Genomic DNA, 27,470 nt, shown 5'->3' with positions numbered 1-27,470 from the left:
ATCAACAAAATTGGCTTTTTAAATATTGGTGTATGAATTTTTAAAATTGGTGTATAAATTCTCACCAAAATTTTGGGCCTGTGGGAAATCCTGAATTTTAATTAGCTTATATAAATAAATGAAAAAGTTTATAAGATTGTGAATAACAACTTTTCCAATTTTTATTGGTTATTTTATTTATTTACATTTCAAATGTTATCCTCCTTCCAGTTTCCCCTTGCCCCCTCTCCTTCCCCTGCCTCTATGAAGGTACCCACACACACACACTCCTGCCCACTGCCTTATCATTCCCCTACACTGGGGCATCAAGCCTTCACAAGACCCAGGGCCTCTCCTTCCATTGTTGCCAGACAAGGCCATTCTCTGCTACATATGCAACTAGAGCCATGGGCCCCTCCATGTTTATTCTTTCGTTGGTGGTTTCGTCCCTGGGAGTTTTGGGGTGTCTGGTTGGTTGATATTGTTGTTCTTCCTATGGGGTTGCAAGCCCCTTTAGCTCCCTAACTTCTCCATTGGGGTCCCCATGCTCGGTTTGATATCTTACTTACCTAGATTTGAGGATTTCATCCATGTGGGAAATGCTTTTGACCATATCCAATCATCCCCCTTCTCATAGATTTCACTCAACTTCACATAATTTTTAACCCATTAAGTCTAATCAATGCTGAAGCATGGGTCACACTCCTGAAGAAAAACTAACTCCCCTTGTCCAATCAGCCATCACCCACCATGCTCTAAGCATGGTCTTTCTGCCTGAGTCCTCCCATCCATGCTGGAATGTTGATTAGTTCATTTTATGTAAGTCCTGTGTAGGCAGCCACAGCTGCTGTGAGTCCACTATTGCAGAAACCTTGTCAAGCACATGCCTAACAAGAAGAAGAAGAAGAAGATGAAGAAGAAGAAGAAGAAGAAGAAGAAGAAGAAGAAGAAGAAGAAGAAGAAGAAGAAGAAGAAGAAGAAGAACAACAACAACAACAACAACAACAACAACAACAACAACATGAGCCTAAATTATCAAATTTAAACAACCTTTGCACTAACTATGGTTTGGAGTAGGAAGCAATTTCCAGTGAGGCATTTAAAAAGATCTTGTTGGAGAGATCTTTTGAGAGGTAAGCAAATCAGTAGGGACTTTCAAAGCCTCAAGTTACTAGAAAGAGAGGGAACCACTATTATCAGCTAGGGTGAGAAAGTTGAGAGAGAGAGAGAGAGAGAGAGAGAGAGAGAGAGAGAGAGAGAGACAGAGAGACAGAGAGAGACAGAGAGAGACAGAGAGAGACAGAGAGAGACAGAGAGAGACAGAGAGAGACAGAGAGAGAGAGATACAGACAGACAGTGAGACAGAGACAAACAGAAACAGAGAAGACAGAGACAGAAACAGAGAAGACAGAGACAGAAACAGAGATGAGCACATTTTTGAGCCCATTTCGGAACTAAGAATGCAAAAGGGTCAGGAGTGTATGAGTACACTTACTGACAAATTATAGTTGAAAAAAGTTTGCCTGGGAGAATCTAGAGGAGTATAATTCAATTATCCCTTTAATCTTCTCTCTGCTTCCTCCATCACTAAAATACATCTAAAAATGGATTAATAGTTAATGTTGTCTTTGGTTCTTTTGTTGAGTGTTGGACCCAAGAGGAAGAGTGTAGAAAGGATCTATTCTGGCGGTATCACAACTCTGAAGGGTAATATGTAGTCCAGTTCATGCTGCTAGTACTAGATAATGTATTTTACAGGATAGGTGCTAATTATCTATAACAAAGCTTAAGCATTTCCCCTCATCGTCATGAGCCAATCCCATTTCACAATCATCAGGACAGAGTGCCAAAGGTGAGATATGCTCATTTAAGTTCCTTGCTGTAGCTTGCGTTTTTGTGGCTATGATGAAACCCTGACCTAAGCCAACCGAAGAGGAAAGGTTTCCTGTTGCTGTTGTTTATTTATCTGTCTGTTTTCTTTTAGGTTACTCTTCCAGTTAGAGTTCCTATGGAAAAACTTCAAGGCAGGAACTTGGAGCAGAAGCCAGGAAAGAAGGCTGCTTCCTGGCTTTTACTAGCCTACTCTAAGCATTGTGCTACTCAGCATGGAGTAGGCCCTCCCATATCAACTGTCAAGAGTTGATCACTTGCCAGTTTATTTGAGATAATACTTTGATTGAAGTTCTCCTTCCCAGATGTCGCTAAGTTGTACTAAAATACAAATAAGTCTGCAGAGGATATTACTAAAGAGATCACCATTTGCAAATAATAGAGAAAAATCCCACAAGTTTTGGCGTATTTCATCTTTTCACATCTAGAGAACTCCTTGAATCCCCCATGTAACTAGATAAGAAAATATGAAAATATTAAGCATTTAATATTATTGTACCAATGTTAAACTCTCATCAATTTGTTAATTTGGGTCAAGTAAGGTAATAATATTAAAGGAATGTAATATGGGATTTTAAAACTGATTTTTGTACCTTACTGTAACGTTAATAATGTTTTAAAGTAAAAATTTAGAAATTCATTCTATCTTACCTTGTAAGAACTAATAGAAGATTAATTGTCAGACTACAATGTTTAGTCACAGTACGATTTAATATGTCTACTTTGTTGCCACTATTGTTTTTCATATTCCAACTAATTAGTGTTTGACAGACTCTTGCTGGGGCTACCATACATCTCTTTTGGTATAGATAAAAGCAGTATCAACCTTTGGCATTTTTATTAGAACTTGGCAGTTGGGGCCACTGAGAATGGTAGAGACTACATTTGCTGTGATCATCTATTCAAGCGGTTGATTCAAGCTTTCAGACTGTTTCTTATGACATTGAGTGCCGACGTCCTGGCTTCTATCACACTGATATTTCACAGTGAATCTTTGCCTTTTAAATATAAAGAATGAAGGACAACTTACTTCCATTCACATTGCTAATTGTCTGCTTGAACTATCACTTCCAGAAATCTATTTCCTGGCCTCACCATTTCCCTGGAGAGCTGTGAGAGGCTTCCTAGTCAGTCACAGTGGGGAATGTCATGGTGGTGGCAGCCTGAGCTGGCCACCCACAATATAACTCAGAAAAGAAGAGTAACATGATAAATCCAAGTGCCCAGTTGCTTTTGGTGTTTTATCAGGACAGTACAGCAGCTCACAGAATGGGGTTACCCACATCTAAAGAGAGTTTTCCATATCAATTAACATAATCGACTATTCAGAAACACTCAGAAGTTTATCACTCTGGTGTCTAGATCCTGTCAGGTTCACAATCTATATCAACTATCACTAGAGAGAAAAATAGTATTCCAACACTCTGAGGGGCTTTCTGAGTCATATGGATGGGGTTATTGTTTCTGTTTGTCTATTCAAACTGCTCTTGTCACAGAATACACATAAATTTAGCCTAATAATCAGATTATAGAACCAAGAGGAGATGAAATGAGGGCCTTGCTACTTTGTAAAACTGGCATTGGATGTCAATCACCTAGTCAAGGTCAACAAGAAAACTTCACATAGTTGTTCAAATCTTTCATTCACTATCATGAGGCAAGTCATTGCCACCCTGATTCTACTAAGCCCTGAGTTCTATAGTATGTTGACAGCCCTCATTTGGAGGGGCTAGAAAGGATCCCAGATTTTTCTAACAGGTCCATTCCACACGGCCAATTTATTTCCCCTCATCTGAATCAACTCACCAACTTTTGGTGAAGATTTTATTCCTATAAATTGTAAATATTTATTCACACTTGTGGCAACTAATGAATGCATAGATAACCTTTTCAATTTATGATATGTGATATGATGTTTGTTGTTGACAAGGAATGGGTAGTTTCCTAGTAACCCAGATGTCTATCTATTTCCAGAGCAAGAGATATGTATTAATCAAGGCAGCATTTGGACAAGCAAAACAAAGAAAGTGGCTACCACCCACCCTCCAGGTGTCTCAGACACTGAAAATCCTTGGAATCAGATCTTTATTTTCATAAGATAAAGCAATGATATAAAAAAAATAGAAAGAGTATAGTTAACTTTCCAGTATCTATAGCGTCAGGGAACTGAGGCTAAAACTTTAGGAGAGAGAAAAGAAATTTCCCATGTTTGAGTTCCTGAAACCTATATTCATTACTTTAATTAATGTGACTAGAGTCTTTTAAGCTTTAGTCCTGTGTCCAATGCAGAACTCAATCTAAAAGTTTTAAAGGCCCCAATACTGTGCTAGCTTAGTCATAGAACAACAAAGAGATTCCAAAAGTTTCACTACTCAGGCAGTTGACTCTTGTTTGTTCTTAAATATTTGTATTTATTCTTGGCAATTACACATGTGCATACAATGTATCTTGAACATATCCCTCTCTCCCTCCATTTTTTCTTTCTCTAGATCTCCCAACACTTCCTTTCTAACTCCATGTTATACTCTTTTAAGACTATCTGACTGCTCTTCCAGAGGTCCTGAGTTCAAATCCCAGCAACCACATGGTGGCTCACAACCATCTGTAATGGAATCAATGCCCTCTTCTGGTGTGTCTGAAGACAGCGACTGTGTACTCAAATACATAAAATAAATATTTAAAAAAAAAAGACTATCCCACTGAGTCCAGTTAGTGGGATGTGTATGTGCATAAGTGTTGGGCAACACTAGAACATAGACAACCTATGAGTAAGTGTTCATCCTACCAAATAACTTCCCTTTATCCAATACCTATCAATTTCCATTAGCTCTTCTTCCAGGGGTGCAACCACAGGATCCTCTCTTTCTCTGTGCTGGTCTACTGACTGAACTGATCTTATGCAGGGCTTGTATAGATAACTATAGCTGCTGACAGATTTTTACTGCCATAAACAGTCACATCTAAAAGAACCTTCTCCATCCTTTGGTGTGCTAACAGCACTGTATAACTGAAATTCAGATAAGAAAGTCATGGTGTATGCTTAAAGGCAGGCACTGGGGGAGGTATATAAATACAAACATATGCCATGCCAGTACACACATTGACCAAATACGATGTGTATGTATACACATATGAAGCCAAAAAAAAAAAAAAAGAAAGGATGACTACTATTATGAAACATTGTAGAGTGGCAAGAAAATTAAAATCACTAAGCACACTCTAAAAAATGATGACAGGAAATACAGAAATTGAATGGAAACTCACAAATCAGACTTTATTTGAATGGAAAGGAAAATTTCCTCAGATGAAGGCACTGACCACTTGTTCACTTAACCCAAAGCTTAAAATCCTAAAAATATAAATATAGAAGCAGTAACTGAAGGAACAGAGGAGTGATGAGAGAGAGAATCTATAGTAAACAATAAAATGCTTACATAGAGTGTTATATTTATTGTGTTTTCAGAAGCATAATAATCCAAATATTGTGAATAAACATACTCTTGGTCTATGGTTTGAATTAATTTCCTTTTTTTGTGACATAATAATTAAACTACTCTTTATATAGAATTCCAGTCAGTCTCTGCCTGCCTTGGTGCTCCTGGAGAATTCAGGGTGTATGTATCTTATCAGCATATGCATCTATCTCTCTGTGGATCTGAGACCTTCACAGCAGATATATCTGCACTACAGTCCTTTTAAAAATCAACCTAGTTCTGGGTGGCATGGCCTTCACATCTTGATAATGGATCAGTTAATAACATGAGTTAGGGGAAACTGAATGTTTTATGCCCTAATCAGGGGATTCATCCAAGCCTTATGGCAGAGGCACTGGATATATTTCTTTTGGGTTGGAACCCAATGGTCAGCTGATATTACCTACAAGAAGAGCCTAGATTAACAATGTCATATTTGCTTCTTTTCTTACTAGTGATGAGGTTACATAATTATGGACAGAGAGAGACAGTTCATTTCCAGGCTTCAGCAAACCTTTTACCAATGCCAGTAATTAATGATCAGAGGTCCAGAAAATGACTTTTGGAGAAATTTCAACCTACAATAAATTTGTAAAGGAGCAAACTATGAACTTCAGGTGTGTAGACATACAGTGAATTGCAGGTGGATCCGTCAGTGCGCTACTTATAGATAAAGAAGTATCTGACTATGGCGTTTGCTCTGCTAATCCGGTGAGCCTGTAAAGCCTCCCGCTCAATGAGCTCAGCCCTCTGCTAGAATAGGAACAGCTTAGTCATCAGAGCCCCATGCATTGCACTTGTGCTCTTGGTAGACAGCATTAGGAACTCTAGAAGCTCTATTGAGTCCCTGTCAGTCTGTCTGTCTGTCTGCCTGTCTGTCTGCCTCCCCACCCCCACCCCCCGCTGTGTGTGTTCACACATCTGCCTTGAGTTTAAGATCTCCTGTGAGAGCTGTGTCATGTTTCATCATTTTCCTTCTACTACATATTTTATAAATAACTTGTCAAACAAAAGCTGTGTTATTTTATTTCTTTGAGAAGTTCTGAAGCTTATAGGGATCGCTGTCTGATTCAAACAAGTTTAAACTACATCTGCTGGATAATTAATCAGACATCTTCTCTTTACTAAATGCCTTCTGTAGAGGGATGGTACTTTGCTGGTTTGCTGTTGTTGTTGTTGATGGTGGTGGTGGTGGTGGTGTGTGTGTGTGTGTGTGTCTTTGTGTGTGTCTTTTTTGTCATCCAGGCATATCTGGACAGACAGAATAGTAATTGAAAAACTTGAATAAGATTGACCTACAGCACACCTGCCAGGCTTTTTTTTTTTTTTTTTTGATTAATAATGGCTACCATCTAGGTAAGCCATAAGGAGCAAGTCAGTAAGCACTTTCCTTCATTTCTTTTGCAGCCCCTGCCTCCAGGTTCCTGTCTTCAGTTTCTTCCCTGTCTTCCCTCACTGATGCATTGCAACTTGGAAATTGTGAGGGGAAATGCACTCTTTGCTTCCCAAGCTGCTTTTGGTTATTGCAGCAATAAAAGTTCTAAGTAATACATATAGAAACTCTGATCAAATTAACATTCAAAACAGTTTCTTTTAAACAGGAATTGGGAGAAATCTCCAGGACACTATTGTCTTATTTGAGTAGAATTGACATTAGCATTAATAAATAAAGAGGCTATAATATGTAATTCACAGTCTCTAAAAATCTGCCTGACACCATGAAAGTAGAATTAATGTCCTCCTCACCTGACATTCTCAAATCATGTCATCTGTAGATGCCGGCAACGGTTAGGGAGTAGTTCAACCTTTGACACCTCTCATGTTGGATGGAAGTGAACACAGCAACTTCATCTGAAAGTTAAACCAGGCAAACCCATCGAAAGGAAAGAGACATTCTTAGCCTCCAGAAAGTTCTATAGCTCTAACAAGCCTCAAACACAACGGCAGTTTTTGGGAAATACTGATTTTATCCCTGGATAGGTTAACAGGGTAAATAATCTCACTTTCTTACTTCACATGATGCCCAAGGCAGGAGAAAGGTACAGTCTTGATAGGGAAGCTATTTTTCAAACTAAATTATCATAGATACTTTGAACAGATACAAGTTAGGAACTTGAATGCAAAATATCAAACCCCAGTGTAAGGAAGAGACATAGGATTCAGTGAGGGTACACGTAGGACATAGAAGGAGTGTGTGACAACAGAACTGTTGGGCGAAACCTGGAGGTAAAGTCTTTAATCCTGCAATCAAGGAGTCAATCAATTATACAGATGTAAATTTGAACAGAATGTTTAATGAGGCCACGATTAGCCATGAGACTCAGAATAGAGATAGATGCTATTTTAAGTTCTGCGACAAGCCCTTTGTGCAAAGGAGAGGCAAGCTTAAGCTCTCTTGGCTTGTATTTCCTTTGTGAGTCTCCTAATCTATAAAATTCTGTCCTCTGATCCTCTATTTGTAGTGTGCATTTGTCAGAAAATTACAATAATTTTAAGTACAGTTCTAAAATGATACAAGTAATAATTGCAACATAATATATCTAAGCACATACTAACAAAGTATAACCGACACTCTGAATATTCTGTTAGTTAAAAATTTTAAGAGACATACATAACATAACTATTTTATTTGATGTGAATATATGACCTACAAATACAAATTTGGAAATGCAAAGCTATAGGTTAACATAGTTTTTAATAAATCATGCAGTAGATATTTAGTGGTTTTAAGTTCTTAAACAGCACTTCATACTTAAGACATTTGGAAGGGAATACAGCAAACTTAATTCCTAACCAGGAAAATGTCACGTATTGTTGACAATTTGTTTGCAATTAACCACCTTTGTTGAATCAATATTCTGTCAGCCAGTTATAACTCACAGTCTCCCCTTCTGTGTGAGATCTCTTTTCTTTGTAGGGTACATAGGCATATTTCATTATACTATAGAGTTCCGTAAGAGAGATAACACATTTCATTCTTAGGTAATTCTTTACTGTGTCATCAATTTTGATGACTCAGAGGCTGGACTTTTATATTCAGCTGCCCACTGAAAATCCCACCTAGAATTCTCAGAGACACTCTACCTTTAATGTGCTTAAGCCTTGGAGTTCTCCAACATCTTCTTTTCCTATTATTTATGATTCAATTTCTACAGTTTACTGGACAACAAAGACCCAAACTGAAAATATTTATCCTTGCTTACTGTGATAACCAGTCTTGTCAACTTGACATACCCGTGAGAAAGGAATTACAAATGAGGAGCTTGCCTCCATCAGATTGGCCCGTGGGCATGTCTGTGGGAGCATTTTCTTGATCACTAATAAATGGAGAAGGGCCCAGTACACTGTGAGCAGTGTCAGTCCTGGAAGGTGGCCCTGGACTCTATCTGAGTGGTTCTGAAAGTGAGCCCAAGTGAAAGCCAGTAAATATTGTCTCCACCCTGGTTCAGCTCTGGTCTGTCAGCTTGAGTTCCTGATGAACAATGAGATGTAAGTGTACAACAAACAAACTGTTTTCTAAGTTTGTTTAGGTCACTGTTTGTCACATAAACAGAGAAGCAAACAAATGTACTCCCTTTAATGCCTGCCCTTGTCTATTTTCCAATGGGAAAAAAAAATCCTTATGTGTATCTATGCTGTATTGACATAAGGTGTGTGTGTGTGTGTGTGTGTGTGTGTGTGTGTGTGTGTGTGTGTTGTCTCTGTTTCTGTGTGTATGCCATAGAGAGAAGGAGGCAACAAAAGAGACAGAGGGATGGAGGAAGCAAAGGAAGGAGAAAAGGAGAGACAGAGACACACATAGAGAAAGGATACAGATGAGTATATGCCATGGCCTGTGTTTGGGGGTAATCTTGAGTGTTGGCACCCTGTTTTCTTGTTTGGGCCAGGACTCTTGTCCACTGCTACTTACAGGAAGTAGACAGACCAGTGGCTCCCAGAGGTTCTCCTCAGTTTCTCATCTCTCTACAGGGCAATGGAATTGCAGACTCATGCTACAGTGAACCTTTAATAAAGTGGGTCTTGGGGAGTTAAACTTTTTTTTTCATGACTTTGGCATGTCAAGTGCTTTTCCCACTGAGCTATCTCTCCCACCCTGTTTCCATGTCTTAATAGGTAATTTTTGTGTTTGCTGTTAGAATCATTGGTCCCATTAATTTTGTGCTCCCTTGCCATTGCCTCTTTAAAGGCAGAAGGCTTTGCTGTTCCCTTGCTATTCCCACCGTCCAGCCTGCTCATCTACTCTTCTCTAGATGCTGTAATGTCTTACCTCCAGTCGTTCTTATAAAACAAACATTTAGTTATGAAATCACCTTGTATAAATATCTCTTGTCTACGACAGTCAGCTATAAGTGCGTACTAAGGCTAGCCAAGTAAGTAGTTTTGATCCCCGCAAAGAGTGAATGCAGGCATAAATTTCTTGCAACCTACTTTTAATAAAGGTTCAACCTCTCCTCTAGCCCACCACTCAGCAGAGGTAGTAGAAGAGAAACATTGTTAGGATATGAGGGAAGTGGACCGGTTCAGCAATAGTTCTTTGAGGTCCAAGCTTGATCTTCTTTGTCAGCATTTCAGTCCTGTAGCAAACACCACATACGACTCAGCAGCTACAGACCAGTCCTCTAGGCAGGCAGGCACCAAGCACGAACCAGCAGCTACTCAGTCCTTTCAGCAAGCAGACACAGGCAGCTGTAGCTCAATCCTGAAGAAACCACTAGGCTTGCCAAGGGGCCTCAGGTGAGGCTGTAGACAGGAAGCTGCTGCAGAAACCTCACAAGTTTCTTTCACGAGTGTCTTGGGTAAGTTTCTCTCAATGGCAGTGTTATCACAAGTTGAGCTCAACACCACTAGGTAAGGTGAACCAATATATGCGTGTTTTTAGCGAAGAACAAGGCAGAGCAAACCAAGGCTCAGTGCTCATCTCCTACTGCCTATGGAATTATATTTATACTCCATCAAGCATCCTTTCACGTGTTTGCTATATCAAAACATCCTTTCATCTGTGCGCCCCAGCAAAACATTGTTTGACATAACTTTCCGAAGAAACTAAAAGGTTCCGCTTCAAGTGAGCTTCATCAAAAAAGGAAAGTAAGTACTGAGATCTAGACATTGTTAAAAATGCAGAGTATCAGCCCAATGTAGAGAGATGGGCTGGTATTTCAAGAGAAACTGGACATTTGTTTGAATTACCTCTATTTTTAAGTGATTTCAGGGAATTCGTTTCTACATGTGTCTAGTACAAATGTATAAAGCTTAAAATCGTTGTTATGTAGCAGGGATGTCTCTGATCTGAAACATCTCCCAAATTTCCACATTCCACAGCTATCCACACAATTTAGTTTAACCAATACCAAGTCATCTTATATTTGTCCAAATATAGTCCCTTCTCCAGCTGTTTCTTCAGTTATCTGCATAGTCTTTATACTGAGATGAAACCAGTCCTCAGTTCCTGATCTCTCTCTTTCTAATATATGTTGTCTTTCTATCCTTTATTATAGCACCTGCAATATTGGGACTGCAATTACATGTTTGCTTTTCCAATTCCAGGTGGCAAAGTGAACTTTGGAGAGAAAACACGGGACTCCTGCTTTTTTTTTTCTTTGTATCTTCAAATCTATGAGGCAGTTCATGACACATTAGAGGCATGCAAGAGAAGTTGAATAAACAAATTGTCAAAATGAGCAATGTAAATAGTTTCTTCCTTTTTTTTTGAAAGAGAAGAGCATTTCTAAGGAACAATTTAAGACCAAATTTAGTTCTCTACTAGCTTTTTTATTAATATGAGTCTGCTAAAAATCTAGTCTGCTTTTTGGGCTTGTAGAAAACTGTTAACCCAGTATTGAAAAGGGAAACATGAAGTCCTAGAACACAATTTTATAGCATTGTCAGGAACTTCCTGCCATCCGGAGGCTATGGAACACAAATCAAAAGCTGAGGAGGAGGGCGACCCTGTAGGAGACCAGCAATGTCAAGTAATCTGGACCTCTGAGATCTCTCAGACACTGAATCACCAACCAGGCAGCATATACCAGCTGAGGTGAGGCGCCCAATACATATCTAGTTGAGGACTCTCGGGTCTGGGTTCAGTCAAAGAAGATGCACCTAACTCTCAAGAGATTGGAGGCCTCAGGGAGTTTAGAGGTTTGGTAGGATGGGTTGGATGGGGACATCCTCATGAAGATGGGGATTGGGGATGGGGATGGCGGGAGATATAGGATGTGGAACAGTCAGAGGGTAGACCAAGGGGATAAAATCTGGAGCATAAAAATAAATAAAAAATTAATAATTACAAAACAAAATGAGTAGATTTAGCATCATGGAGGAGGAAGGACATATGAACTGGAACATAATCTGAGAAGAGGTTTGACAAGGGCTGGAATGAAGTCTTAGAAATTCAGGAGTTTCCTAATGAGCCAGGCACACGCCTCTGAGGAAGAAAGTCCAGAGTGAGCTAGAACAATAAAGCAGCCTCAATAACGACTGGTTCTGTGAGTTTTAGGAAAAGACTTTTTTTTTTCTAACCTGGTTTAAATATTTGCTTCTGTGGAGAAGTGTTAGAGTGAGAGCGAGAAAGCTGACATGATCAGAATGGGGATGCTATTAGAACGCAGTGGCACTCTCCGAAATAGGATTAAAGAGGAGGAAATGGCTCTCTTAGAGCCTTTGGGTCTCGAGTATACCTAGTGTTCTTTCTGCCAGAGCCAAACCCTTGACTAGGCAACAAAGAAGAAATAGGTTTTTCTGAGTTTCGAGACCCAGAGTGGTATAGTGATTTCCACTAAATCGAACTGTGCCTTTCTGGAGGGTAGGATTGTGGAAGCTAAAGAAACTTGCAAGGCTCAGGGAATTAGATATAGGAGTTCAAGAGGCATAGCCTGCAGGCGATAAAGGTAAAAAGCAATTGATGAGGAGAGGGTGCTCTCCCAACTGGTGCTAATTGCTACTGAGACAGAGAACTTACAGAATGTGTCTCACACGAGTTGTCAGCCACACTGTGTTGGGCTTCCTGTTGATACAGTTGCATCCTCCACACCTCTGTCAGTCATCTTAATAAATCCATTATTTAAATAAGATAGATTTTCTTCAGAAAAATTCTCTCGACATCATTAGTGTCTGAAGAGAGATGGAGAAGACCAACAATGAGTAGGTGAGGAGTGGATGCCTAGCACTGGCAATACACCATAAGGTTTATAACCAGGCTGATAATTCTAAAAGGAGGTGGTGGGCTGTGGAGAAATTTCAGTATGGTTACCTTTCCTCTTGTAGGATGGGACAAGATCTTCTATGTTATGGTAACAGTAGGCGTTCCATGCAGCAGGTGATGAGAAGTTACACAACAAAGGATGTGCAATATGTCTGCTTGGAGTAACTTTCATAACAAATCTTCCTGTGTTGGGTATCAAGTTTTGTGTCTCCTTAATGAGTGGGGCACATCTCATGCATGGAAAAGATCCCCAAATGGCTGATAGAATAGTAAATATATTGTGACCCTTGGAAGTGCTATGGAAGTGACTGGATTATGGGCAGGAACCTGTTCAAATCAGGAAACCAGCCCCAGTGACAGGTCATCAGCCATAGCACTAGTTCCTTAATTTTGGCAGTCTGGTTATGGACTTAGCAGTAAAGTTGTACATATCAAGTGGGTCAGATGGAAATTAAAAGTATTTGGTATTAATCTAACTTAAATGTCACATAGTTTTTTATACATTATAGGAATGTATTCTGACCATACTTAAATATTTAAATGTGTTGTCCTTTGGTGGTTTCAAATCTCATTTGTAGGAAATGATAAATTGTCACATAATCAGAGATCTCATTCAGGACCATTTCCTTTGACCTACTGATTTGAATGCCTGCCTCTGACTCAGAATCAAGTCACCATATTTTATAAGTATGTGCCAATCAGAGGAGGTGGTGAAGGACCCAGGACCTTTTCAGGCATATTTTGCAATATAAAAATTACAGTTACCACATTAAATTCTACTTAACTTTCTCCTAAAGTTTAACAGAGTTATGTAATCTTTTTAAATGTCGTAATCCTCCTGAAAGCCTGAAAATTACAATGCTGCTACTTTTTAAACATATGTTGATTATTATTGTCTAGGCAAGACAATATATTGATCACACACCAAGTCAGTGTTTTTCTTAATTATTTTTCATAGTTTCTCCTTTTGCTTAAAGGCTTCCAATTCCTTAAATATCTTTCTGGAATTTTATACCATCATTTTGTTTTTAGATGTGATTATAAATGTTATTCATTCTAGTGTATGTTTCATATTTTCCATATAAATTATGTAAGGACAAAAACCAAGAATTTTACTACTTCAGTCTAAATTCTTTAAGTCTAATGTAAAATATCTTTTATTTTGCTTCATTTCTTATGGTACTTTATAATTTCATGCAGAATATTGTCCTTGTATTCCTCATGGTACCTAACCAAGACAATGTTATATTCTCCACAGCAACCAAAATGAACATTAACAAACAGTACAATCAATGACTTCATCAAATCATTTATGACACATTGAGACAAGCAACCTGAATAAGTACCCAGGGAATTGGTTTCATTCAATAGAGGAAAAAAATAAAATTATATAATGTGTGTCTGTTTTGCTAGACTATTTTAACACTAAATTGTTATGGAGCCTAATCTTGGGAGGATCTCACTGTGAATAATTTTGTAGAATTTTAATGGTCAAATTAAAATATGACTTCCCAAAGCCAGTGATTTATTAATACTTCTGATGACTAAGCTACTGCCCAGGAAATTTACTGAATGACTCCAGGCTTTAGGCCCATATTCTCCAAGAATTTATATAAAATACATGCAACATTTCTCCCTTTTCACCCTCCAGTCTAAGCAGGTTAGTTATTTAAACTATTCCTCAGGTTGGCACAGTTTCAAAAATACTCATGGTCCTTGGAAACAGGTGGAATAAGGTCAGCAATTTCAACAATGGGAAGGTACAGGGCCTCAGGGAACAGGGTGACATATTTGGAGAAAGCATAGTAAATTGGGCCGTTTATCATAACATCAATAAAGGGGACAGGATGCTTATAATACCCAAGAGAAAATAACCCATGAGAAAAATAAAAATTCTTCGGCTCCTAGTCCAGGAGCAAAAAACCATATACACAGCTGGATCAAATTGAAAAAAAAACAAAACCATGAACTTATAATATGAACTCCTGAATCTGCTCTTTGCTGAGGGATAATCTGACTTTAGAAAGTATGATATACCTAATAAAGTTTCTTAAAGGTTAAGACATTATTTACTTTCCTATAGAATATATATGTATATATTATTTCTATTCATATATATATATATATACACTTATGCCTCCATTTTATATTATATATAACCATGTGTTATATAGTCATATAGTCATATACTTATAGTCATACCCATATTTGTAAATATGTGTATAAATTAAAGATCAAATCTAAATCTCAGTAAATTTCTTTACATTTTGTTAGATTTATTTATTTTATTATTTAATGACTATGAGTGTTTTGTTTATTTATATGTATGTGTGTATGTATTGTACAACATATGTGCTATCAGAGGTCAGAAAAGGACATTGTATTCCAGGGAACTGGAGTTACATGCTCTTTGCACAAACAAGTGCTCTTAACCACTGAGTCAACTCCGGCCCCATCAGCAACTTCTTAAAGAATATACCTCTATGTCAACATGTATATGTTATTGGAAGTGTGTTTGCTGCATAAAATATAGTTGCTTTCATGAGGTATAAAGTATGCCAGAGAGCAGAAAGTATGAATAAGATAACGTAATATACTAACAGTAAAATTCCTCACTAAAGTTTCTTCTTTATGGCCAGCAAGATATCATTTCTTTGTGAATGTCACCGAGGAGGCATCCATAAGTTGATGCATTCAAGTTAGAACTGAAGATGGATACATCAGAGGTGAAATGTAAGACTTTTCAGGTACACCAATCTTATTGGGATGAGACTATTTAGAATGTGAAGAACAAAGCACTGAAGAGTTGGAAACACATCTGAGTTAGGAAACTGGGTTGATCCAATGAGCAAATGGAAGACATTGAAAAATTTTCTATTCACACATAGTAACTGATAATAAGGAACTTCCAAGACCCAGTATATGAGATCATAGAGAATTGCCTGGGTGTGGCTAACAAGGGAGTTGAGGCTATTGGATCCTTTGGATGTGGAATTCTGTCATTGGCAAGTGAACATGGGAATACAGTAGAAGAATTAGGTTGGTATTTGATGAGAGTGCGTGCAATTAACCTGGCAGTAGCAAATTGGTGACTTCGCGGTGCTTGTTATCTCTAGGTTGGTTTGGATGGAGTTACAAACCACCCCAGACGAGTTAAAAGAAAATTCTACTCCAACGATAAAAACTAAAAATGCCCAAGAAATAATGAATTGTATGTTTTCCTGACTTCTCTTTTAAAAAACTGAAAAATTGATGGATAAGGCCTGCAATCTCTGTGAAAACAGTAGTCATTGTAAACTTGCATGGTCTCTTATTAGACAGGATAAAGTGGTTCTCAGCCACAGTACTCAAGGGATGTAGAGAGCAAACACTTCCTCCCACTATACATTCATAACAACCATCACTTCTGTTGTGTCAAAAGATGTGGGGTTTTCCTGACCAACAGAAAGCAATCAGTTTTGCAGTAAGCTTGAGCTGCAGTCTTTACTCAACCTAGTTCAGATGTTTTCCACCTGGAAATAACAGCAAGTGAGACAGAATCCTACAGCTTCCGGCAAAGACCAGGCCACCTATCAGCTTTATCAGGGATTAGGAACTTAGTGTCACAAGATGGATAAACTCCCAACTCAGAGCAAAATCTGAACTCTATCAGGTGAAATTGGGATTACCATTTTCACACTTGATTGATTTGCTTAATGTGATGACAAGGATTCTACAACTGAAGACATCACATACTTGAGTCAAAAAACATGGAGATATCAAACTACTACTCACCTGGTAACTTCTACACAACTGGTTAGTTTGCATTGTGCTGGAAGGTGTTATGCATCCTACATGAGGAGCAAAGTAAGCTCCAGTATCTTGCTGTGAGCACTATTAGCTACAATATTTATATGCCTGGATATATGCATCTGCACAATAATGCTATAAACGTTATAGAATTAACCAACCAGTTTCTGGCTGGACTGAATGTCTATTCTCCAAGATGAAACCCATACTTGGCATTGTAATCAGGGCCAAAGAAACTTTGGTAGACAGATAATGCATCTAAAGATGGTGCTTATCTCTATTATTATTCTAAATGGACATTATATTAAACCAATTTCTAATTACTTATTATTACACTTATAGATTAGTGAATCTCATGACTCTTACTATAAAAGCTTCTTTATGTAGTACATAGCTGTTAATGCAGAGGTTCACAATCAATTAAAGTATAGAGAACAAGAAAGGCACAGAGAAATTATGAGCTCCAAATATGACATCTTTATCACACACCATCTTCCCAAGACTCAAGGATCACTGTAGAAGGGATTGGAGGGTGAGACTATAAAAACAAGAAGTGGTCAATTACTATAAGAAAACAGTGTTTTCTGGTCAGAGAAAAGATATTGCATTTATCAATTCACAACAGCTATGAAAGCATGCATGATTTGTGGGAAAGCTTAAGTTAGACAACATTGTAGCATGGAGGGGGAAGGCAGGCATAAAGATCCAATTCTAGCTGAGGAACCAACCATTGGCAACTGATAGGTTCTGGAAGAAACAAGGTTAGTTTTCTGTAAAAGTGTGGTCCCTGGTTGGATAAACATAGTCTTATGGAAGCCTACACACCCAAGAGCATAAGGGAAACACAATTTAGACTTGATACTTAAAATATAGGGGAAACATTTTATCTTCTGGATAGGGATCAGGAGTGGCTCTTGGAGAAATTATGGTTATGATCACAAATGCAATAAAACATGTCTGTAATATACTGTAAAGAAGATATATACATATCTATAAAGTTTTATACATACATATCTATATCTGCACACACAGGATGCAAAATACAGGAAATTCCACCCTTCTACTCATACGTATTTAGAGGCCTCAGCCTCCCAGTAAGTGGCTTTGTTGTTGATCAACACTCTTCAACTTAAGTTGTCCTGTTGTTTATGAATTTTTCTTGTATTTTGAGGAATAAGTGTTGCCTATATATATATATATATATATATATATATATATATATATATATTACACATGTTCACAACTGTGGAGAAGTCTAGTTGGACAGAAAGGGTATAACTAATGTTAATAGCTTCAACAGCAATACATGGCAAGCCTATCTGTTCGGATGCTCCTTGCTCACTCTGTAGAGCAATATGTCCCCTGTGGCAGTGCTGTCTCTGCATTGAAGGTCTTATGATCTACTACTAGACAAGATAGGTCAAAGAATTTGTGATAACTAGCTCCGAGACAAAAAGGTGAGAGAACAATAGCTTCTATGATGGGCCCGAGGAAATAGAAATTGCTGTTTCTGTGGATTATATTTGGGAGAAAAGGGAGCAGGTGAAAGGAAGTCAGGGTAAGATGAGAGAGAAGACCTTTGCTTTTTGAACCCTAAAGATCCCCAACATTATAAAAAAAAGTCTGCCTTTCAACTTTAGCACACTGAAGCTGTTTCAAGAGTGAAGGATGAGGGGCCAAGCACTATCACCTTACTATTCTAGCCTTTTAAGTAGTTACATAGGAGTTAGGACACAAAAATGGGACTAAAATGAGTACATTTACAAACACATACACACACACAATTTACATATATACATATACATATATATACAAGATATCTATACATATCTACATATAAGTATCTGTATCTTACATGTGTATTTTTGAAACACACACACACACACACAATTACATTACAGAGGCACATGAAACACCCATTGCTAAGTTTAGAATCATGATTCCTTATGTCATACTCTGTCTGCATGTGTGTACTCATGTGCACATATGTGAATATATTGCTGTGCTTGCCCGTGGGAGTGTTTGCATATGGAGGTGAGAAACTGACCAGACCACCTATTGTCCTCCATTGATTTCCACCTTATATTATTTTTTGAGACAAGATTTTTCTTTTTAACTCTACCTCATGCTTTCTGTTATATCAATTGGCTAGTGAGGACTTACGATCATTTTATCCATACCTTATCCAAGATCTTACAAGGCTGCTACATGGAGCTGAGGATTTGAACCCAGATCCTTCTGCTTGCACAGTGAGTACTTTACCCAGTGGCCAGTGTTTGCAGTCAAGGCCATACTCCTCACTGATTAATTTCAGGTATCTTAGGATGTGAATTTTGCATTTACAATTTTAAAATTTCTCACAACTCACCACCTGGGAAAATCAGGAAATCAGGACACCCCTAACCCATTAAGCAGATGTCCACACTGTCATCTTTGTGAGTCTGTAGTAAAGAGTGCCATAAACTTCAAGGTGGACACACAGAGATGGAAACTTATCTTTCTCTTTAACAAACCCTCACCTATTCCCACAGCATCAGTGGAGAACATGCATGGAGACCTAGACTTCAAGCCAACCTGGTAGGCACAAGATGCTCCTCTTCTTATGTAGTGTAGTATTGTCAGAGGATGCCTGGCAGAGACTTGGAAATTTCATGAGAGCCAAGTGTCTAGATACACTAACTTTCATGACCAATGGAGGTCTTTATAGGAGCTGACCATTTTATTCATGACAAGTAGGGAGGAACGGTCACCCATGCTGAATGGGGAAATTGCAATTTTATCTGGCAGTTTACCACTCAAATTGGTTAATCTTAGCACACAGGAGGCAGAAGGGAAATTTTTACTAGTTCAAGGCCAGTCTGGTATACATTGAGCATTCTGGGCCAGCATGTTGACAGAGTGAGTCCACATCTCAAAACGACTATAATGATAACAACAAAAAGAAATAATGTTTAAGTATATAACTTCTAAAAATGTAAAGATTTTAGGTTTAAGAAATTGTAAGAAATCCAGAAGATCTCAAAGTGAATGAAAAAGATACAAGCAGGTTTTATTAAAAGTACAGTTTCACTTTTATTTCTATAAAAAATAACTTCACATATAATGATATAGAAAGGCTTAGGTTTAAATTATAGAAAATGTCAAATGTTATTTCTTAAGATCCCTGAAATCCTGGTCTGGGAATCCCTGTAGATATCAAAGGCCATTAATCTTCAAGTGCTTGTTATAAATAGTCACATATAAATGCTCTATTTTATATAACCTCCACACACCTTACCATACACATAAATCATTTCTAGGTTATTTATAATAATGCTATGCAAATGTTATGTAAATATTGTTACATTGTATTGTTTGGGGAATATTGACTATTTAAAGTCTGTACATGTAGAGTGATTATGCAGTTTTATTTTCAAGTATTTCTGAAGTGTTTGGCACTCTAGAATATCCAGCTTTAGCTACAACATGCAAATATTCACAAAAAGGATGAGTATCTCTGGTATCAAATGAAGCAGACCTAAGATCACACACACAATCAGGAATAATGAGAAATAAGCTGGTCCAAAGACACAGAACATCTAAATGTAGATCCATGGAACAACATTCATGAAACATCTACAGGGAAAGTGTTACAGCTGGAAGAGACAAGGGGTAAATCCATAATTAGATTTAGAAATTTCAACAGTTGGTAGAAAAAAAAAACAAAATGGAAGTCAACAGAGATATTACTCAACAACACTAAAATCAACTAACTCTGAGAGGGTCAGGGAAGATGGCCTCCTGAGGGCCACAGTTTGAATTCCTAGCATCCTTGTAAACTTGAGTATGAAAGCACACATCTTTAGGGGCTATCATCCTAAAGAAGATGGAAAGCAGAGATGGATAGTGCTGGAAGCTTCAAAGCAGCTGTCGTCCTACATGCAACGGGAAACGAGCAACGTGGAAGGAGAAGAGTGATACCCAACTTTGCCTTCTGACCTCTACATACACAAGACTATAAACATCTTCCCATAATCCATATTCCAAAAACAGAGAGCGAAGCCTTGATAGTTCTTCTCAGAGCACCCTAACAGCAATTGCAAAGACTGAACTCGAAGACTGTGCTTTGATCATAACAGAATAAAGCCAGAATAGCACATAAAATCAAGAGTGATGTAAACACTTGCAATCTAAGCCACACATGTTTAAGAATCTTTGGTCTATATCAAGCACTGTGTTGCAATTGTAGCTCTCACAGGACAGAGGAAGCACAGTGGTTGGCTTAAGATGACTGTGAGTTCACAGCCACTCCATGCTACATAGTGAGAACAATCAAAATAGCAAAGGCTAGGAATTTATCTCATGAATAAGTGTTTATCTAATGTGATAGGCCTCAAGTTCATGTTTAGTACAAGGAAGAAGAAAAATAAAGCAAACCAAGAACATGGATCAGATTAAAGTCTCAAGAAGAACTAAGGATGACCTAGGGGGCTCAAGCATTGGGAGAGGTGCCATAGACCAGACATGAGAATTAAATTAGGTCTCTGGATTCCATAGGTAGTAGAAGAGGAGAAAACTCAAGAGACTTACCTTCTAAACAAGTATAAATCTCTGTGACATGTCTGTGTGTGCACGTGTGTGTGCCTGAGTGCAAGCACGTGCACGTGCACACACACACACACACACACACACACGGACATGCATGCTTGCACACCCACATACACATGCACACACTTTTAAAAAACAGAACAAAATTCTACTAAATTGAACGATCATAACAACATAAGACACTAACCATTGTCAGATGTGGTTAAGCAGTTATAGGCAAGACATTTGTAACATAAAAACATTTTAAGATAAGAGAAAAAAAATCTCAATCGACAATGTGAGTGTTTTTGTCAAAAACCTAGAAAAAAATAGGAAAGAGAAGCAATTAAATCTTAAGGAAGAAGTAAGATAAGTTAACTATATATAGTTCCCTAACTATAACAGTTAGGGAATCTTGAGAGCTGAAGAAATGGTTTTCCCCAGCGAAGAACACACCGATTGATTACCCAACCCAAATGATCCGATCTTACTTTTTACAGCCAAAGGAAACATAAGTGCCCATGAGAACTACTTGTGAGGAAAAATGTTATTCACAGACTTTATGCACTTCAGCACTAACATCAACATTATCACAACATACAACTTGTTAAAAATAAGACATTTTTAGTCTCATCAAGTTTTGCTGAATATCAATAAGGTAATAGCTACAGCGTATATCCTTTGCCAATTAACATACATTTCTTCTGTTGGAATTCACACCATTTTTCATAATTAATCCTGACCTTTCATCTTGCATTTCATAAGCTTCTTAAGAAGTTAGAAATAAATAATTCAGTCCACTTTTTTTTTTCAGAAAAGAGACAAGCTGTTTCACTGTATCCTCCGAGAATATATTAGATAGCTATTCAGATTAAGCTCATGGAAAATTGAATAAACAAATGCAAAAAACACATATAGCTTCTGCCGGCAATGCACGGATGGAAATTATCTGCTGAATGAGATTATGTGGATACTTGTAATTCTAGAAGAATATGTCGCTGTGAGAGGTAGCTTCCTCTTGCATGTGTTGAGCATCCAGTCTTAGCATGTGTAAACCTGAAGCTCAAAACGTGTTTAAAATTTAAATTATGTCTTTGTGTGCTTTCAGATTTTGCTGATATTATTGGATTCCATGAAGGGAGCGTAAAAGACCTATGCTAATAAAAGTTTTGAAAACACTCACCATATTTCTAAAATAGCCCCTTTCTTCCCCATTATGATAACATGGTTCTCAACAGTCCTGTCTAATAAATCACCCTAACACTTTTAAATATCCAGGGGATCCTAGTACCATTCAATTTTTTCTTCATATTTTGCTGTTTTAGGCTTATACTATTCTGTCTTCCTCTACAGAACCTATATTCAAGTAAACATGCAAAATTCTGATATCTATTCGAAATATTAGTTTTCCTCTGCCAAAAACATTCTCCACAATCTAATGATCTCCCTCCATTATCCTATTCCATCAGCCTGTCTCTGAGCAGTGACATACTGTCTGTTACATTAAGGCCTTAGGTTATTAAAGAAGCATTCTATAGTCTCTGAGGTTCTCTTCTACCTGAGCACATTTATTTCTTGACACCCAACTCACATTGATTTACATGTATTTAGGCTTAAAGAATATTTGCAGCTCTCAGCTAGTAATTTGAAAGCTCTTTCAAATCGGTGTCTTCCTAAGAGTTAACAAATGCTGTTTGCCATTAGATGCTTTGAAAGCATTCTCAACAGTTAAACAGATCTGTCCTCATCTATGTTGGAGGAATATTGACAGACAATAGAAAAGGCACTTGAAATATGTAAGTATTTTGTTTTACATAACAATTAGTAAATATGGCAGTTTTTAAATGTTTTTCAGTGAATATAATGGTCTGTAAATTCTTTTTAGTATTTTTCATACCATTCTTTCACATGTATGTCATTGTACTACACATACACACACACACACATACACACACACACATATATTACATATATATGTATATATATAAACTTATTACTCTTTCTTATCCTCTGGCATACTAAAATTAATAATAATGGAGTTGCCTTGTTTGTGTAATGTTTAGTAGAAATTAATATTGTTTTTTCACATTTTGGAAAGGTTTATTGAGCTGGCAGGGACAAGGGGGAGACAAGAGAGGGAGAAGAGAGAAAGAAAAGAGAAAGAAAGAGAGAGAAAGAAAAGAGCAGAAATTAACATTATTATTAATAATGATGGGTACAAAATATTTTTTTTCCATTTCAGTGCCTACAGTTCAGTGCCTGTTCAGTGATGTACCCAAGACTGAGTATTAGGAGTTAAGTCACTTGACATTTGAGTTTCTCATTTGACTTCTGAGAACTGACAAACGGATTGTCCGAGAGACATGTTTTATTTGCTAAATCTATTTGAAAACTGAGAAACAAAATGGAGTCCATTTCCTGTAACGGTAGGTAACTGAATACAACCACACATCTGCTAAATTCCTTCTTTGATGTCACCACCTTCCCTTACTGTCTTTCTTCAGTTGGTTTATAATTTGAGGATTCAGCTCAGTTCTAATGGTTGTTCAATTTATTTGTCATGGCTCAGCTCGACTGACCTGTCATAACTATGACTGACTAGTTCATTAGTTAGGTTACAATTTCTTCTTCTGCCTGAGCTCTTCATACGTTTCTTGTGATTTGATTTTATTCACAAAATACTATTTTCCCTCATAATATGGTTGGAATTTGTATTTATCCTTTTCATCATGATATTTAATATGCCTTTAAAAGTTACCATTTTTCAAAGATCTCTTACACTTTGGTTTTTTCAGAATTTAAATATCTTTTAACATTTGTTGTCATATATTACTACTTCACGATTTCCAAGTCTCATTATGATGCTGTATAATGATAGAAAGACCTGTGTTTACTCTTTGCTCAAAGGTATTTCATAAGAGATGATATGGAAATTTCCTTTTCTTTCACTATTGTTCATGGAGATCAATGGTAAATCAGAGTTGTTTCCTGTAGGAAATCAACTTTATATTTATAGCAGCTATAAGTCCATGGAAAAACTCAGCATTTAGAACTAGACACAAAATGTCCCCATTGACTTTAGAAAATAATGTATTTCTTATAACTGCTTTATATTTTTATAGTTCGTAGAAGTCTTTGCTTAGTTAGGAATCTCAAAATGAATGCCATAGCTAGGTTCTTTCAGTGTGTTTCTTCATGTGTGCACCTATGTGCTTCTAACAATGATTCAAACACAAATCACAACATTAAAGACATAGATCTTTAATATATAAGTACACCTCTACATTGTCACGGTTTCAAGCAGTATTATGTTCTAATATTTATTTATTTATTGCAATGCTAGAGATTTAACTCAGGGCCTCATGCATTCGAGCAAATATTCAATCAGCTATTTTAGACATTAAAATGTTTGAATGTCTTTATTTTAAAGACATTCTTTAAATGGCATCAACCTTGCTGGGTTGTTTCAGAGAACAGAGAAGAGTTTGCTTATTGTGAAAACATTCTCTCTCTCTCTCTCTCTCTCTCTCTCTCTCTCTCTCTCTTTCCCTCTCTTTTCTCTCTCCTCTTCTTTCTCTCTCCCTTACCCCAAGTGTGTGTGTGCATTTGTGTGTGTGTGTGTGTGTGTGTGTGAGTGATTGCATGTGTGTGTGTATGAGTGTGCATGTATGTGTGAATGTGTGTGTGTTTGTGTGTTTGTGTGAGAGTGTGTGTGTGTGTGTGTGTGTGTGTGTGTGTGTGTGTGTGTGTGTGTGTGTGTGTGTGTAGCATCAGCTGCATTAGAGACTTTATGAAATTGGTATTGATAGTACTTAAAAGTATGAGAGTATATATGAAACATTCTGATTTTTGACTGAGTTTGGAAAATTCCCCGTGGCAACAATAATGTGGGCTGGGAAGTGGCTGCCACCTTTAGACAGGAGCCATTCCCCAGAGGGTCACCTTTTTTATTGTCTCTCACAGCTGACCTGATTCATTGATTTGCTTTGTTTGCCAGAGCCTCTGTGTATGTGACCACTGACTTAATAGTATAAAAGAAAAGCACAAAAGAAAAAGAATTCAATGGGAGCAGAAATATCTGGAGTTCTATCAAACATAGGGTCACATTTTATTATAAAACATATACTAATTGTTAATGGAATCAGTGCTATCACATTGCTGGATGCAATGATGAAAACAGCGAGAACAATGTAATATTTACAGCCAGGGTCATGCAATCTGCCTCACTCCTTTACCCATCACTGGAACTTGTACAAACCATTCTACTCCTCCACTTTATCAAATGGACCACTTTCAGAGCAGTTGCAAGTCTGTAGTTAGCCCAGAGAAACCTTATTTTCTCACTCATTTTGTCTCTACTATTAACTGATATCCTACATTAATGCGATGAACCAGTGAACTGAGGAACCTATATACATGTTTTACTAAAACCTGTAACTGCACTAGGGTGTGCTTTGTGTATCACTCCTTCTACTTGTGTGATTTCAGCTACGTGACATTCTGGAGGACCAAGATAATAGCGAGAGTAAGAACAACATTAGCTGCTACAGGGAGGGAAAAGCACAAAGGGAACGGCTATGAAGGTGGACACAGGGTATCCTGTTCTTGTCTTCTATTTTACAGATTCAGTTTTATTACCTCTAAAAGAGAGATAGTAACGTCTGACTGTAGGGTGCAATTTTTTGACTTCGTTTACATGCTTTTAGCTCACTTGTTTTATTATTAACTATTAAATACATGTATCTCTTTCCTGAATTTTCAACCACGTGTGCACTGCATTTTAATCATGTCCATCCCACATGACCTTCCAACAGCTTTCACTGGAACCTCCCAACATGTCTTCTTCCCAACTGTATCTTCTTTTTATGAATACCTACAGACAGCAAGAGATTGCCCTTTGGTTTCTGAGGCCTACATTTCTATGAATGGGAAGAGTCAGAGAATCGAATTCCCTTTTGAGTTACCTAGCCAGTGTCTAAAGGATAGAAGGATGTGAAAGATCAGCTTGCTCTCACGGAGTCAATAGAACTCTAGACGATGAGGATGGAGCGAGCCTCTGTCCTTTTATGTCTACACTGCACTCTTGGCTTACCCTGATCACTTGATCTGCAACTATAAAATTTTTATCTAACTGTTTTACACAATACATCATCTTGATATCTGATTCAGAGGACTGCCCCTGCACTACGAAAAAATGCTTGCTAGATTTTTGAGAGACAACAAAATTAATACATGAAAATGGAATGTTAAACACAGAAATGATGCAATATTAATATCTTAAAAATCCAAGAGGAATAGAAAACAGTCCTTTTAATACAAAACAAATAGTGTATTTTACAAAACATAGTGCTATAAAATATTTTTTTCTTTGAAATCTCTATTGAATTTACAAGGAAGAATATCAGTGTTTTCCAATGCTCCAAAACTCAATGGAAGAGTTCATACAGTCTATAGCCTTTAGAAAATGAAAGACTCAGCAACAGAATAGAAGTCAGGGTGTTATGTTTTGATGTCAGCCATGTTGCTTCTGTAACTGATTACCTTTGACTCCATGAAAGTAATAAGGGATGAATACGATGATATCGTGGTTTTTCTTTATATTATGCCATTTTTTAGGCTCAGTATTTCTTCTCTTTTTTTGGAGTAAACCATGAAATTTGATTGTTCATATAATTACCTCTGAACCATATATTTTTTTCTATTTTCTATCTCTCTCTGTTTTTTTTTCTTGTGTGGCTATTTTTTGGTCTTTATTTTCTTTTTTGATCTTTGCTGAAAGGGTCACATGACAAATGAGAGCATTTATTTTCTCACAACATAACAGAAATGTTAACAGCATCTCTAAAATGGACTTAGGTTTGTTCAGTACATGCCCTGGGTAATTTTGATATGTATTCTGCGTGCCCAGTGTGGTCTCCCTGATAGTCTTGTCATTGCTCATGGCAAAGACACTTTGTTTCATTATAATAACCTACTATTCCCAGTATTGAAATCTATTATTATCGAAAAAATCTAAGGACCAAACATTCAGTTCTCCATTAGATGTGAATTTTAATGGACTCAAAGAGACACAATAAGTCTTTAACATGTGCACCTGTTTTGTTAATTTTGTTGTTTTGGTAAATTAGCATGTGAATCAAATACAAAACAATTAAAGCATAAATCATTCTCAGGAACCTGTTTGTTTTGACACTGTTATTTTCCAAAGATGCACTAAGCTAGTTACTTATTTTAGAAGCAACTTTCATCATAAAATATTGGTCTGTTTTCCTCAGATTATGCATTCTAGAAATCAGTCTGAAGGAGAATACTGCAGTCAGGATTAATAAATGTTGCTGTGGCTCTAGGAAGCAGTTGAGTACTTAGACCAACATTTTCACTTTTAATGACTTCAGAGTCACACCTTAATGTGCTTATGCATAAAACCTTCGAAAGTTATTCTTTTTGGAAAGTGAGTGTACATATTTTTATAATTATTTACAGACCCACTAATCACTTTGGAGTCTTTGTAATTGCATGCTCTCAGATATCAAAATATGAAAATTTATAGTTGGAAAAATGTAAGATTTAGA

The sequence above is a fragment of the Rattus rattus genome, chromosome 9 (assembly GCF_011064425.1).
Source record: "Rattus rattus isolate New Zealand chromosome 9, Rrattus_CSIRO_v1, whole genome shotgun sequence".
Taxonomy (NCBI): Eukaryota; Metazoa; Chordata; class Mammalia; order Rodentia; family Muridae; genus Rattus; species Rattus rattus.
This window is presented reverse-complemented; position numbering follows the sequence as displayed.